General features: G+C 39.4%; 1 long non-coding RNA gene and 1 other non-coding gene across 6 annotated transcripts in view; both read left to right on the top strand.

The window, feature by feature from the left end:
• Positions 1–15,773, top strand: part of LOC148329579 (uncharacterized) — an 87,646-nt gene that overhangs the window by 41,869 nt on the left and 30,004 nt on the right. Inside the window, exon 6 of one of the 5 annotated variants that reach the window (XR_015845645.1) lies at positions 13,781–13,919. The exons of the other annotated variants lie outside the window; for them this stretch is intronic. This is a non-coding gene — a long non-coding RNA (uncharacterized LOC148329579). Of the gene's footprint in view, positions 1–13,780; positions 13,920–15,773 lie in introns of those variants that run through there. 5 annotated transcript variants of the gene reach the window in all.
• trnal-uaa (transfer RNA leucine (anticodon UAA)) lies at positions 14,546–14,628 on the top strand. Its single transcript has one exon. It is a non-coding gene; the product is annotated as a tRNA-Leu (tRNA).

Raw genomic sequence — 15,773 nt, forward strand, 5'->3', positions numbered from 1 at the left:
TGATCTAACACTATGCGCAAGTAACTGAAAGACTCACACCGCCCCTCCATGCCCTCATAAACACACAGGGGCGACAGCTGCAAACCACAAACACGGAAACAGGAATTGCACAGGAACAGAATGACTACCTACTTGTGAACTTAATATTTTATGTTTTTGGAAAAAGAATAAATTGCTGACGGGACAGAAAGGGGTCTAGACAGATTTCTGGAGGGGCTAATGCCCTTTCAAGATAAATTGGTGCTTAAGGCTGTTGTGATCGAGGTCTTGTTGGTAAAAAAAAAAAACATACATTTTTTTCAGGAGCCACCACCTGTGAGCAGAGGTTTATAACATAGTCGACTCCCAAATCCTGCATGTTCAAGAATATGTTCAGTTAGTACATTGGAAGCATCCCTCAAATCTTCACAGGTCTCTGGGGTCCACTTCCTGTATAATCTGGCGGTTTCCTGCAGTCTCAGAACACCATGTGTTGTTTCACAAATGATTTATATAAATGTACATATCAACCGATAAAAGTAAAAAAATAAAACATAATGTGGCCCTTCACCACGAAATAGTGTGGAAGTGGCGTGGTCAATGTTCAGATTAAAATCAATGTTAAGATTCAAACACAAAAGAAATAAGTAAAGATGTGAAGACTGGGCTGCCTAAAAACAACGGCTACCTTAGAACAGAAGTGAATGTCATCAAGGGACCTGAACACAAATATAGAGTTAATATTCAGTTCTGTGATCGCTTTCTTTGGGGTTTTTTTTTTTTACGTTTCTGCATTGTCTGAGACACTAAAGTCACAGAGCAATGTAATCATGGGAGTTAAACCTCACTGGGTGAATCCATGGTTGCTTAAAATGCAGCTGAAGGTCAGTGCGCTCATTGGAACATAATGTTCATGTTAGATTGTGTTGGTTTTAGAATGTGAAAAAACTTTTAACAAGCTCATACTTGGCGTTCTATTCAAGACTCATCAATTTTATCCCAATTGCAATTTCCATTGGTCTGTGGTTGCTCCTCTGTTTACATGTGAGCGCCTCCCACCAGAAATTCCTTCCAGGAGCGATGAGATTTGACAAAAAGTGAATCAGGATAAGTAGAAAGGGTTTGAGATGGCTGTTGAATGTTTTGGTCACTTATCGATGTCCTGATTTCTAGCAACGTCTACTAAATATGACACGCCACGTCAGTCATGTCATTTTAGGGTGGCATGGCTCAGTGGTAGAGTGGTCATCTCCCAAACATGAGATTTGATCCCGGCCGTTGTGACCATGTTGAAATGTCCTTGGGCAAGATACTGAACCCCCACTTGCTTCTTATGCTGCGTCATTAGTAGTAGGCACATGAGTGTGAAGCGCTTTGAGTACAGAAGGTAGAAAAGCGCTATACAAGTGACAGCTCGTTTACCATTTCACTCTTGTCACATATGAACCATCTGTGTAGCAGAGTTATAACTATCACCACAAATTTCCACATCAGGCCCTTTCAAGTGGGATCAAATTAAAATCAAATGTCAACAATATTAGACTTGCACATAAAAAGATGATCACCATTGGTCCTTCCAAAAAACATCTCATTTGCCCACCAGCGCCCAAAGTGCATGTTGGTGACTTGAAAATACTGAATGTAAAAATTAATGTATAAAGTGAATGTATAAAAATGTACAACGTGTCGATGTGTTGCTTATGTATTATATGGAATGCACAAAAACTCTGTTGAACCATCAAAACCTTTATGCTTTCTTTATGTGCCCAAATGCATTTGAGGTCTGATATCCATGATAAAATAACAAATCAATTTCTTGTCAAGGCTGCAACAAAAATTAACACACTATTTATGTATTTTTCTGAAGGTATCGGTTGCTATGACCCTTTGGAACTATGTATTTAGCAAAACTTACCAAAACGCATTTTTCTCAAACTTAGGGATTTCAACCTGGAAATATCACAATTGCTATAACTTTGTCAGTTCTTGAGGTACTTCCATGTACTATAAATGATCTTAAAGAGGGTTCATAAGATGAGATAATTATTATGAATGAAAAAACAAACAAAAAAAACAGACTAACAGAAATTGCCCTAGACAAAAAGGATGGTACTCTAAACTTTTTGTTTATGTTTGTCACACAACCTTTTGACAAACACTGTATAATATTTCTATCATTTCAATGATACCATCTAGGCTAGATTACTGTCATGCACTCTACTTTGGAGTCAGCCAGTCCTCACTCAAGCGACTCCAAAAGGTCCAAAATGCTGCCTCTGAACTGGCGCTCGGAAGACGCATCATATAACCCCAATCTTGGCCTCTCTTCACTAGCTCCCAGTGCACTTTAGAGTTCGCTTTAAGATACTTCTGTTCATCTTCAAATCTTTAAATGGCATCGTCCCAGCGTACCTCTCTGAGTTCCTCCACCACTACGCACCTGCCAGCGGCCTCAGGTCTGTGGACCAAATGCTGCTGGAGGTGCCGAGGACTAGGCGGATCGTGCCTTTTATATTGCCGGTCCTTCCCTACGGAATGAGCTCCCAGTAAATGTGAGGCAAACCCCCTCTCTGTCCATTTTTACAACCCGTTAGAAGACACATTTTTATTTTTTAGCTTTCGACTCAACATGAGACAGTCGCTGTTCTGCTATTATTCTGTTATCTATTGTAAATGTGTTTATGTGTTTTAATTTGTCTTCTAATTATCTGCTAATTCATATGACGGCATACGGTCAGTGCTTTGTTACAGCTCCAGCTGTTGTGCGTTATATAAATAAAATTGTATTGTAAAATTGTATTCTATCTTTAGACAGGGCACTCCTTGTGAGCAAGCTGCTCCAGTTGTCTCAAGTTTGACATGCGACTTCTCTGAACTGCATGTTTCAGCTCCTTCCACAGATTTTGCTTGATAGGATGTCCTGTAGATCAGGGCTCAGCGAAAAAGTCATTCTTGTTTTTTTTTTAGCTTTGTGTAACAAATTGTTATCCTTTTTGGAGGACCCATGACCTGTGGCCATGACTGAGATGTTTTTTTCTCAATGGGCAGCGCATTTCACTCCAGTTAGTCTTTAGAGTTCATTGCACTCAGCACAGATCACTCAGTGTTTCATAGTAGTTACAGTTAGTTTTTTTTTCATTTGTATGCTGCAATTCTGCATCTGTAGACATGTAGCTGTTGCCACATGCCAAAAAAAACTCCGTTTTGTCTCATCTATCCAAAGTACAATCCCCCAGAAGCATTGTGGCTTGTCAATATGCATTATAGGACAATCCAGTGTTGTCAATTTCAAGTTATTTCAGTGGCCATTGCGGTTTTCTTTCCTAAACAGAAGGGTATCAACAAAACGTGTATATGTGTCAGGATCAAAATAACAACACCCTGAGAAAGTAAAATGAATAACACATAATGAAATTTAAATTATGGCTGATCCATATGTTTTTGGAGTTTTAGGGAGGGATAACACAGGCAGACTGAATTTAAAATTGTTGTTGTCTTTACGAATCGTTTCATGTTTCTATTGCACTTGTAGCTGTACATGTTGTTTTTCAACAAGGTATCCACGTTAATTATTTGTGCTTATTTCTGCATGAATAATATGACATGTTTGCACACATGCCAGCTTTTTCTTTCATATTCAACCACTGTGAATCAAGCCTTTGTGCATGGTTCAAGTCATAAACAAGTGAGAAAGTTCATCGTTACGCTAGTAGTGGGGCACCTCACTAAAACGCTCCAGTGACAGAAAATGAAAAGCAGTAATTCCTCTTGTGAAGTGAAGTCTGACTTGTCAGAGGAAAGCACTTCCTATCCTTTTGTTCACATCTCAAAGGGAATTAAAGGGGAGAGAGTTAGATATGGCTGGTAATAAGACCACCGAGGTCTGGCCAGTTGAATGTCGGTATGGATAAAACCATGACAATTCGAGGAGAAATGAACATGGAAAAAATCTGGATATTTGGTTGAAGTCCTTTCCTTAATCATGAGTCAAAAGAAGGTCATGCTGTGACTATGATCAAAATGGACATGATAAAAGACATCAGATTAAATCTCATAACAGGCATGTAACACCTTTCAGTTTACAAAGAAAAGTGCATACCGTTTTTCAGATAATCTGCTCTATACAGTTAACAAATAGGAAGCAGAGTGTTGGCTTGAGAGCTGCAGGGTGATGGTGGGTGCATAGAGATCAATGGGCTAATAAAACAAATCGATAGAATGAGACCACAGGAAAAAAAGTGAAGTCATTAATTTGCAGAGACAGGATGATCCCACCAACCACATGCATTGATTAGAAATGAGGTCTTTGGAGAACCTTCGGGGGGTATCATATTAGTAGAGGGACACAATGGATGAGGTGGGCGGGGGAAGGGGCTTTCTGCTGTACCAATGCGGGAAAATGTGTTAACTGCTAGATCAATGGTATCTCCATAACTCCAAAAGCCTGGTGATGTGTTTGCTCTCCAATGCACTGTCAACACAATATAATGCAGGTGTGACTTTTTTTCTCTTTCTCTCTCTCACTCTTTCTATGCTTATTTGCACACACAAATCGATTGTTTTGAAGCAAAGTGTACTCAAGCATGATTATGATATTGAATACATCATCGAGTACAAAAAGGTCTACAAATAAGGTCAGAGGTGAGGGCTAACGTTCCATTTTTATCAATATCATTATTGTTAATCATGATTTCCAATCAATATTATTGGGCTGAGTTATATGCAAGGAGACCTGTTATGTTGGACTCCGTGGGTTGAAATGGATACATATACTCAAACCTATAAACCACATGGGTGTTCACCTCGCGTGTGGTCAACAGGTTAAAAATTTAGACTGTTTCAACTATGTTTTTTTTTTTTACATGACTAAACTTGAGAGCAACGCTTCTCATTTCGATCCTCAAAACAGAAAAGATGGACATCACTCAAGTGTCCGCTGGGTCAGAGTTCTTCCAATCTGCAGACACGGCATGGCTTTTCTGCAGCCATTTGTGTGAAAGAAAGAGAAGAAAAGAAGGTGATAGGAGATTGACGACTTAAATACTTCATCAATCAATGCTGCAGCCGATGTGTTGTTTGGTGATTGGTGGAGAATTCAAGCAATCCATCTTTCCTACCAGCAACTGGCATTCTGGATTCCGCTCATGCTCTCAATGTATTGCTTTTATTTTTTAGTTCCAGGGTTAACCCACGCTCTAGAAAGTGTGTGCGTTTGTGAGAGAGAGAGCGAGTTGAGTGTGTTATTGTGGGGGAGTCAGCCCAAGCCCTTCACCTGTTGTTAGACTCAATTAGGCATGCCTGCTGTAGTACGTATGCTACATTCTATATCGGTAAAACTGCCCGTTCACTGTAAGACCAACCAACCGTTCACCATACCATCATAGTATAAACGTGCAAAAAAAGCATTATCAAAAACAATCACAGGGAATTTATGAGGTATAAGATGTGATGAGATGGTAAATGCATGTTGATAATTTAACAGAATACCATGAATATAATGTGTTAATCTAAGACGTAAAAAAATGAATAGTAGGTGGTCAGTTTTGTCAGTAATATGCTATGTTCAACAAATGAATCCAATAAAAAGGTCGCAATTTAAATTATGTGGGTATGTTGTATTGTATATATGTGAAGATTGTGCCGATATTATTGTACTGTGGTCACCAACATAGTTTCCCCGGGCACCAGTTCGCCCCACATAAGTAACCCGCGGGCGTGTTCTAAAGGTGATGAGACATTACAATTTTCAAGCAATGTTGTATAAATTTGCGACCGTAGTGAGGATTAGATGTTGAAATGGATAGATTTTGTATAAATGATCATTTGAAAATGTAAACGCTGGCAGAGATTCATAGAAATAAAGAGCACTTTCTGTAGAGCACTGCACATGCACTTGACTTAAAAACTGTTGCATTTCCATTTCCATTTGCATTCCATGGCAAGCTTAGTTTACTGTTTGGCAATTTTGCAGACTGTGCTACATCTCGTTGGACAATCTGGAAGGCAGAGGGCATTTCTTTTTTTTTTTTCATAACACTCCTCCAGGGCACCTGGCAATTTGGCGACAGAAAGTTGAGTAGTCTTCAGACCAGATGAAAACATTTCTATGTTCTCCTTATTGTTTGAGCTCATTGTGTATTATGGCATATATAATAATATACAGTAATAATAATAAACTGTGTTCAAATTGTACTTATTTAAAAAAAATGCATCACATAAACATTTGCAAAATTAATGTTACGATTAGAAATTAGGCTTTCTGATTTTCTGAAAGCTGGTTTTGTTGTTGTATACATTTAAAGAAGTTTAGGATGCATGCATTGACCAGCTGAGAACTATTTTGGATTACTGTTGCCTTGTAAAAAAAAAAAAAAAGCTCTTTAATGTTCAGTTAATTTAATTTGAATGGAGCTGGACAAATATGCACTATTCATAGAAATCACAGGCTCCGCTGCATGCTTTATGTATCTTCAATACAAGAAAAGATCTTGGAGATGATATCATAAGTGTCAAATCATGGCAGAGAACAATATCCACTGTTATGTAATCTTGTGAACGTGAGTATATTGTATACACAATTCAGGCGGACTTTGTAACTTCTCTGTATCACATTCCCATTTGTTCTTTTTTTTCTCCACCTCAACGTCTTGACCTCAGTAAGGTTACAGTAATGCTGAAGCCCCTGGGTTTTGTTTAATTAAAATACATCCTTTTTGTGCTCCCCTTGGAGTCCAGTGATAGAATAACTCTGCAATGGGGTTAGCGGTATTTAGCTCCTTGAGGAGTTGGCCAATGTTGTGTTAGGCAGCCACTCACAGCTAAATCAACAAAACGCCGCAAAGAGGGAAGGAGAGAAAGAAGCAGTGAGGGAGTACCATTCGGAAGGAAAAAAAAAAAAAACGGTCTGTGTGAGGTGGGGGGATGCCACATTGTGTAAATCCTCAGCTTTTCACTCTAGGCGGCATTTTCATGCTAAGCTCTGAGCTTGAACTGAAATCCTCTCACTTATCCTCAAATCCAAGATGAAATACTGTCAGATGTACTGTGATACAGGGAATTTGTTGAAAGACTGACAGTCCAGGCATGAGAGGTGAATAAGTGACTGATACATAGAGTCAAGTGTGTGCCTGATGGAGGGGGAGCTGAGTGGGGAGGACATATTAATGATTTGCTAGCACAATTTGTGACTTGTGTTGATTTGATGCAGTAAAGAACAGAGCACTAAAATATGCTATATCTTATGGTCAGTTTTACCATGTTTGAGTTCGCGTTTCTGTGAATTTCTCAGTTAATATTTAAGTTCAGCCATTAAGTTTCAGAAGTGCTTCACATCTTCGTTGCATCATTCTGTCAGCCCAGGATGATTGAATGACACTTGACAAGAATTCAAGCTTTCAACAAGAAGCCAATGCAAAGTCCCGTTGCTGGAGAAAAAAATGTGCTGAAGAAATTACAATTTGCAATGGATTGTGGACTGATGAAAACAAGATTGTCGTTTTGGGGTCACTGCTACAGCCGTAGATGAAAATTGAGCATCACTTTCAATGAATGGTAAATTGTTTTATTTTATTCCACTTTTGAGTGGAATATGCCATTTTCCCAATGCTGTCGTTATGTAAACAAAAGCTATTATAAATTTTAACTTTACTCACTATTTAAAAATGACTGAAATTCTTCTGCATGCAATTGTATGTAATGTTATGAGTGTCCTGTGTCTGTTATGAGAGTGTGGGGCAGAGATATTTGAGGGGTGTATAGTCCCCTGATCTCTAAATGGCTCTAAGGCATAGGCAGGAAATGGAGTTGTGGCATTTTGTTTTGCATCAGTGCTTCTCTTTATTAGAGGAGGAGTGGAGTCGGCATAGAATAATAATTGGGAAATTGTAAGCTTGCTTTCATTATAATTAGCGAGATCACAGGAAGCAATAATCCAATTATTCTACTTAAAAACAACTTTCCTCATCCCTGTGCAATGTGTTGGTGGATGAACGCATTTACCCCACGTGGATCTACCGGTAAAATTGCAAAGTCTCACATGTAAACACAAACATGCATCAATGTGCTCAGACAGCTGAACATACACTGACATATGACCAGCATTTACCAGGCGCACACATAAACATATACTCACACATACCTCAACAACATACAAATAATTGAGTAAGATTTGCTGGTACATTAAGTTTAATGTGTTTGACATTCGGCAGGAGGAAATGTTAGGCAAATGGTGGAGTCGCTGGGCCAAGTCTTCCCTCAATCAGGGCACTGCAGGGCTTCATTTTACAACCCAGATGCAAACGGAGACCCTGTCAAAGCTAATTAGTGCTGTTGCAAATGGATGCAGGTCATGGTTTTCAGCAGATTGGCCCAAAGAGAGGTCACTAGGGGTCAAACCGGTACTATGGAATGATATAAACAATCATCTATAGACCACAGACTAATCAATCCCTTTTAACACTATGCACTTCCTGGTTGGCTGCTCTCAGGGGTTAAGGGTCAACATACAAAAAAGACAACTGAGCAAGTGGGTTTAAAATAGGAAAGCATATGGTTACGTTATTTTCTTGGACTTAGCAGTTTGGTAATAATGGTTGACTTAATTATTAGTTGATTTATTCAATTATAATTAATTAATTAGTTATTTTTGTGGGCGTTTATAAGGTATAGAACTAGTACTAATATACCATTTTAGTTCCTTTACATTTTGATTTCACATAATTTATCAATGTTACAATATACTCTTCAATCGTAAATATAGCATTGAAATAAAAAAAATATATATATATATTGGCGAAAAAATGGCTGATAAAATAACTTTTTAATTTCTCTGCAGTGTGATTTAGATTTAATAATCATAACGTATAATCTTAGCATCAATATGCTGTTGTGGAATAAGATGAGCAGGGAAAAGAGGACAGAGTGACTGTGGGTAAATGAGGGAGGGGGAGGAAGCTGGAAACCAATACAAGAGTCACTCGAGCCTTTTCTCATTATCATTTAGCCATCTTTTATGGCCCACCAGTAAGAGATGACGTTCCCATGACCCCACACAATACACAGGCATATTATTCAATCCTGCCCAGATTAAATTCCTGCAAATAAAACCTTTGTGCTGGGCAACAGCTAATTATTTGACAGATTGGTCTCATTCAAGCTCAGGTTACAGTGTGAAGTAGCTCTGTTTTAGGTCCCTCCCACATAAACCAGTGCTCGCCTTCTCTCCCTCCTCAGCCACAGTGCAGAGTGGGGCCACTTTTGAGAAAATCCCAGAGGGCCTCATTCTTTTCAGGAGATTATGTATTTCAGCCCCCTTCTTTTCCCAACCATCTATCAATCCAAAATCAGGGACCGTGGAGTGTGTGTGTGTGTGCGTGAGTGTGCGTGTAGCAGGCGGGGGTCTATGTGTCGGCAGCAGCAGCTATTTTATGGCTGTTTTAAAGTGGTGAAAGAGAAATTTCAACACAGGAACATCTAAATAAAGCAGATATGAAAGTCTACACATCCCTTTTAAAGATGCTATTATTTTTATTATGTACAAAAATGAGACCAAGACACATAATGTAAATAATAATGTGACTTAATTAATTAATAATTGTGTAGCTGCTTGGTGACATTTTAAAGGAATCAACCAATCAACATTTCCACAAGCATAGTTTTGTTCCTGGTTGCAATATCTGGTTGAAATACTGGCATTCAAGCAGCCAATGCTCATATTCGATGTCCTTACATAGTATTACGGCGCAGTATTTATTGGAAATGTGGGAGTCACTGCCAGGGGTACAAATAACCGAGAACAAAACGTAGTATAAAGCAATGGTGTTCATACATTTCAGCATGTAAACTACTTTTACGGCGACCAAGTCAAAATAATCTACCTGCAATTAAAAAAAAACTAAACATTAAATTATATAAATATACAGAGAATGTTTTATATTACAATATTGTGGTGTATTGGTTCCACCACTAGAGGCACTACAGGGAGGAGTATCTAAATGGAGAGCTCAGATAATGATGAGATGATGAAGAAGAGTACAAAAACAATGAGTGCCTTTGGAAATACGCTTTGAGCTGGTTCACTGGTTCAAACCGACTGAAAAATCTTACTGATACGATTGCATCATCATCTATCACCGGCCAAACTGGCTATGCAAGTTTTTATCAACACCCATCAAAATGAATTTCAACCCACATTTGGCGTGTTGGCGAGTCTTAATTTAGACACAAGGAGAGGGCGTGATATATTTCTGCTACTTTTTGGCGAATGTACACATCACCTCCATTGTGTGTTGAATTGTCTCCACATTGATGAAAGATTCAAGCTCCTTAGATTCAGATTCCTAAAATTGTAATGAATTGTATTCAATTACTAAAACTCATGTTGTCTGGTCCCTATTTATTGGTGTCACCAAAATGTGCACTGGGCTCTTATTGCTTAGTTGAGATGGTCGACTACTGTGTTCACCTGGCATGAACCCAAGTGAGCAGAGCCTGGAGTGTTCATTGCTCGACCTGGGTGAAGGTCAAAGAGTCCAGCTCTTGCCTGCTTCAGTCCCCAATGAGCAAACATATGGTGATAGAGCACCTTGAACGAACTTCTTTTCCTGTGATGTCAGGGAAAAAAGACACAAAGGAGTCCATCAGAAGAAAATTTAGATCTTTGCCAAATAACAATGAACCACATTAACAAGTTATAAACTACATGAATATAATAGAAACCTGTGTAATCCAGTTAGTCTCATGTCCTAGGTCTTGTTTCTGTTTTAATAAATGCATGTACAATGTCATCACTCAGTTCATCAACCCAACCCATCTAATCGCTTCCATGTTTCCTCAGTGCTAAGCTCATTAGTTTGTGACCTAAAGGCACGAAGAAAAAAAAACAAAGACAACTGAGACGCCAAAAAAAATCTTTGGATAATGGATACTTGCTGTTTTAAGACAGTGAAAATAAACAGGTCTGGGGCTTTATATGCTGTAAACATTGGCTCAGACAAAGTGGTTTTCATGAGTGTCCACCTAATAATCTAATCCCTGTGCATGCATTGTCTTTTGCAAAGTGTGTAATCAATGTCTCTCTATGAGACATACATGCATGCATTGTTGCTTGGCAAAACGATGACTTGTTGTGGACTTTGTGAATGGTGACACGGAAGTGTCTCTAGTGGCAAAGACTCTTGTCCAGGTGGTAACTGGAAGGCCGACTTCATTAGCCTTAAAGAGGAAACAAAGGAAGATGCATTGAGAAAAAGTGCCATTGCTCATCTGCAAGGCCACCACCTGACACATTAGGAATCTGTATGCTCAATTAACCACTGGCAGGCTCATTTTTCCTCTGGCTCACTTGCTGGGGATCAGACAGAGAAGGCCAACACATTCACAGTGAATTAAAATGATTACGACAGGCTATGTTTCTGTATCTATTTTGGATGTGTGTCAGTGTGTGTTTTGTAGTGTTGTGAAAGTTACGCAAAATATCGTCATTTGCTTCATAACGATTTTAAATTGTTCATGTTTTTTGGTGAATGTGTCTTCTAAGGGGTAAACCATCATTTCTATCTCCCCGTGAACCTCTGTGAAAATGACAAAATGTATAGTGTGTGTAGGTGTGTGCGTGTGTTTGTTTGTACCTCTCTCATCGTGCATGTGAGATACACATCAACCTTTGATTAAAGAGGTGAAGCAGACACACAAGGACACTGGTTGAGGAGGCCACCAACACTTCACCAGCCTTGATAGGACTAACTCCTTTTTTTATTTGCACCTCTAGTCCCTGCGCCACTTTCCCTACCTCTCCCGCTCCTCCCCCCACCTACCCTATGCCCCCTTCTTTTGAGATCTAACCAAGAGATGAAAAATGGCGTGCAGCTGGCCCAGCACTTCCTTCCTCTTGTCGGGGTCAGCAGTTCACTATGCTGATAGAGACCCACACACACCTCCATTAATAACAGCTCCCCTGCACTCGAACAGGTCGCTTTGCTGCATCACTGGACAACTATCACATTTGTCTTCATTCAAAACTTGGACAAAGTACATCTACTGAGGCTCAGATGATATATTTATATATGTGGTCGTGCATGACGATAGGCTAACTTTCTCAGTTATTTATTTTTTTACAGTCTCAGCTGTCTACGTCACGGCAGGGAGGCAAGCGACTTAATATTGTCAGTTCTGTTGTTTAAAACGGCGACCGATCGGCGCTAAAATGAAAATGCACATTTCTACACTTATCCACTTCAATCTGTGAATGTATAAAAGCGTTCTGCAGAATAGTTTGGATTTATTGACATCAAACCTGAGCTCATGTGATCACCACCACAAAATACCGTGCTGATCAATTCTCCACTTGCTGAAGCTGAAGCGGACGAGAGCATGAATGCGCACACGAACCCTGACCGGTCATATTTTGGACATTTAGCTGCGCTAAAATTGTGTCAACTCGCAGGAGGCAGACGCCGACTGACATCTATGTACATCTGCTCACTTCGCCAGATACTCATTCTCATATAAATAAATCACGGAGAGGTCAATCCTTTTGATATGTTGAAGTGGTCAAGGGTTGGGATGTCCACATGAATTTTGGTGCCGATTGATCACCGTTTTTTGACGTTGTAAGCAAAGTACAATTATTTCCAATGGAGAGTTTGTAATCGGTCCCGTCAATGACTCAAGTGGAACATGGGGAGAGCTGAGAGGGACATGGCCATAATCCTCATTAAAAGTAGGCGTTTTTCATGTTGTCACTTATTTTCTAATTTCTCCAAAATTATTGGATGAAAAAAACAAAAAAAAATTATTAGAATTTCCTGATCAAAAAATATAGAAACTGAGTTTGTTAGTGAAAAAATGGGCCATCTTGGCTGGACAAATACTTTAAAGGGATGGAAGAAAACTCACTTCTGGCCTTGGTTAATCTGTCTTTTTTAAAATACTTCTCATCCATCCTCCATCCCCAAAATGGGATGGGTACTGGACAGACAGGCGGACCATTCCGTCACTGGGACTAAATGCCCATCTCTGATACAGCACATGTAATACATTGTATAAATTTGATGTGAAACTTTATGATTCTCTATTTTGGGCTTATCAGTCACACCCCTCACTTTTTGCTGTACAGTTAGAAAAAGATTTTGCAAGCAATGTGAAACAATATCCATTGATTAAATGTTTGACGTCAGCTACCACTAGTCTGACTTCATCTGCAACAGAGGTAAGACTGATACACTCATAAAGAGACACTAATCATAATGCTGAGCGAGCCTTGTTGAGCTGCTAATTACCACCATTATGAAGCTGCACAGTACAAGATCAGAGGCGGCTCAGTATATTCATGTTTGTCGCTGCATGAATGTCGACAGAGGTGTGTTTGTGTGTATTGGTCTTGTCTGATGAAGAGGAGGATTAACTCTCTATCCTGAGGAAGGAGGAAAGTAGGGGGTAAGAGAAGGAAGAGGGAGGTGGTGGTATGGGTGGAGAGGTTGCATGGATAATGGTGGGGGTATGCAGTGTCCCCCTCCTGGAGATGAGCCCTGACCTTCTCATTTCATCCTCATTAGTATCTCATGTCAACAGAGCAGCCACTCCTTAATCATCTGCTATCATCCCAGTCGTACATACACACAAACAAAAGAATGAATGAACTTACATGAAAGGTTGATTTTACAGAAAGATACATTTTCATTTTTCTGTGATACTCTATACACATATATATCGTATGCATCTGTTAACTTTTTTTTTTAATAACATTGTGCAAACCAAATACCAAATTCAAGATGGTGGCCTCGTCTGTCTGTGTCATCCTCAGTGCCACAGTGGCCCCAACTGGGTCGAGTGGAGCAGGGACTCTGGGTGCCAGTACAAATGAGCTCCATTCATTTCCCCACATTGGCATATGGTGGCCCATTGTCCTCGGCCACAGAAGCAGAATTGATGCAATTTGTTGGTAGGTCCTGTCATTTCACAAAACACCCATTCCACTGAGGTCCTGGCTGGCAAATGACAAGCAAGGGCAACATGCTATTGCATCGAAAGCACCATACATATGTCCAACTGTGTGACTGATCGGTGTGTAGATGATTACATGGACCTGCTCTATGTAATGGAAGCAAGTACAGCTACATGTATAAGAGCAAATATTTTGGAAGGAGTCTGCAACAACACATGAAGCAGAGTAAATCTTGCTGAAGATTATAACGTATCTGTGTCAATCCGTCATTTTGCTGTTGTTTTCTTTACAACATGAACAACAGTCTATCCTTGTTTACAGGATGAGAATGAGGGTGTGAATCGAGATAGATGACAGCTTGCAGTACAGTACAACACTACAGTTTGTTTGCATTGATGCCAAATCCAAAAGTTGTATCTTTCAGGGATGAAAGCTATATATCTATATATCTATATATATATATAGATATATATTGATATATATATATGTATGTTGGCTGCCAGGATGGCCGAGTGGTCTAAGGCGCTGCGTTCTGGACCCAGTCTCCCCAGGAGGCTTGGGTTTGAATCTCGAATTTCCCCATTGTGGGACTAATAAAGGGAATATTATTATAATTTTTTGTACACCAGGATGGCCGAGTGGTTAAGGCGTTGGGCTTAAGATCCAATGGATGCTAGTCCTCGTGGGTTCGAACCCCACTCCTGGTATTCTTTGACTACTGCCACTCCCAACCCTTAATTATGTGACATCAATCATTAAAGAGGGTCCATTATTAGTTATTGAAGGGGAAGGGGAGCAATATTGTGGCTGCCAGGATGGCCGAGTGGTCTAAGGCGCCGCGTTCAGGACCCAGTCTCCCCAGGAGGCCTGGGTTCGAATCTCGAATTTCCCCATTGTGGGACTAATAAAGGGAATATTATTATTATTATTATATATATATATATATATATATGTATTAGTGCTGTCAAGTGATAATTTTTTCACTAATTAATCACAAAAAATTGCATGATTAATTGTGATTAATCACATTTTTCAACTACTATTTTTTGCGAAGCTTATAAGAGATATTTACTTGAATAATATCTTGGAATTGATGCAAAATCACCAAATATGAAGTATATTTAATTCAAAGACTGTTCTAATATCTTTCTTGGATTCTGGAATACGATCTAAATGGAGACATCTTTGCAGACATTTATTTTCAAAACATTTCTCAAAACTGCCCACCAGCGCCACACTCCAGCAGTGTTGATTTGCAAGGTTACAGTGGTAACTTAAACACAGTGTTTTGTTCTGAGATGTGCTAAAGACAGCTAATGTGGCACAATATTTGCAAAGTATGTAAATAGTTTTTTAAGTAAATCAAACTGTGTTAACATATTTAACTGAGTTAAAATGTTTTGGATTAATCACCTGAGTTAATGCTTTAATTTTGACAGCCCTAATTTACATCACAGGATCTACTTTCATGACCAGTGCATGAACTGTGTAAATCTGTGCGAGGGTGGGCTAGACCTCCACATGCAAATGTTTAGTTGGACAGGGAGCTCAAAGAACTGTGAAGTAGGCACTTGGACACTACCTTCCACCTGTATTGTCCATCCATGACCAGCCCGAGCCCACCCTGTCCACCATAGCTGTGCTACTGTATATTGAATTATTTTAACAATATATAATAAAGATGATGCTGATAATAATAATAATGCATTCAATTATTTCTGCAATGATTCAGTGTGTTTGATACGCGGTGTTGTCATTTTTATGAATGAAATCCGACATCCACCACACATCTCGGCACGGCTCAGAATCTGCCCGCTCAAACCTTGTCTTCAAATTCAGCATATTTGTGTCA

Source organism: Idiotropiscis lumnitzeri, chromosome 10 (assembly GCF_059441095.1).
Source record: "Idiotropiscis lumnitzeri isolate Australia: NSW breed Sydney's pygmy pipehorse chromosome 10, RoL_Ilum_1.0, whole genome shotgun sequence".
NCBI classification, from domain to species: domain Eukaryota; kingdom Metazoa; phylum Chordata; class Actinopteri; order Syngnathiformes; family Syngnathidae; genus Idiotropiscis; species Idiotropiscis lumnitzeri.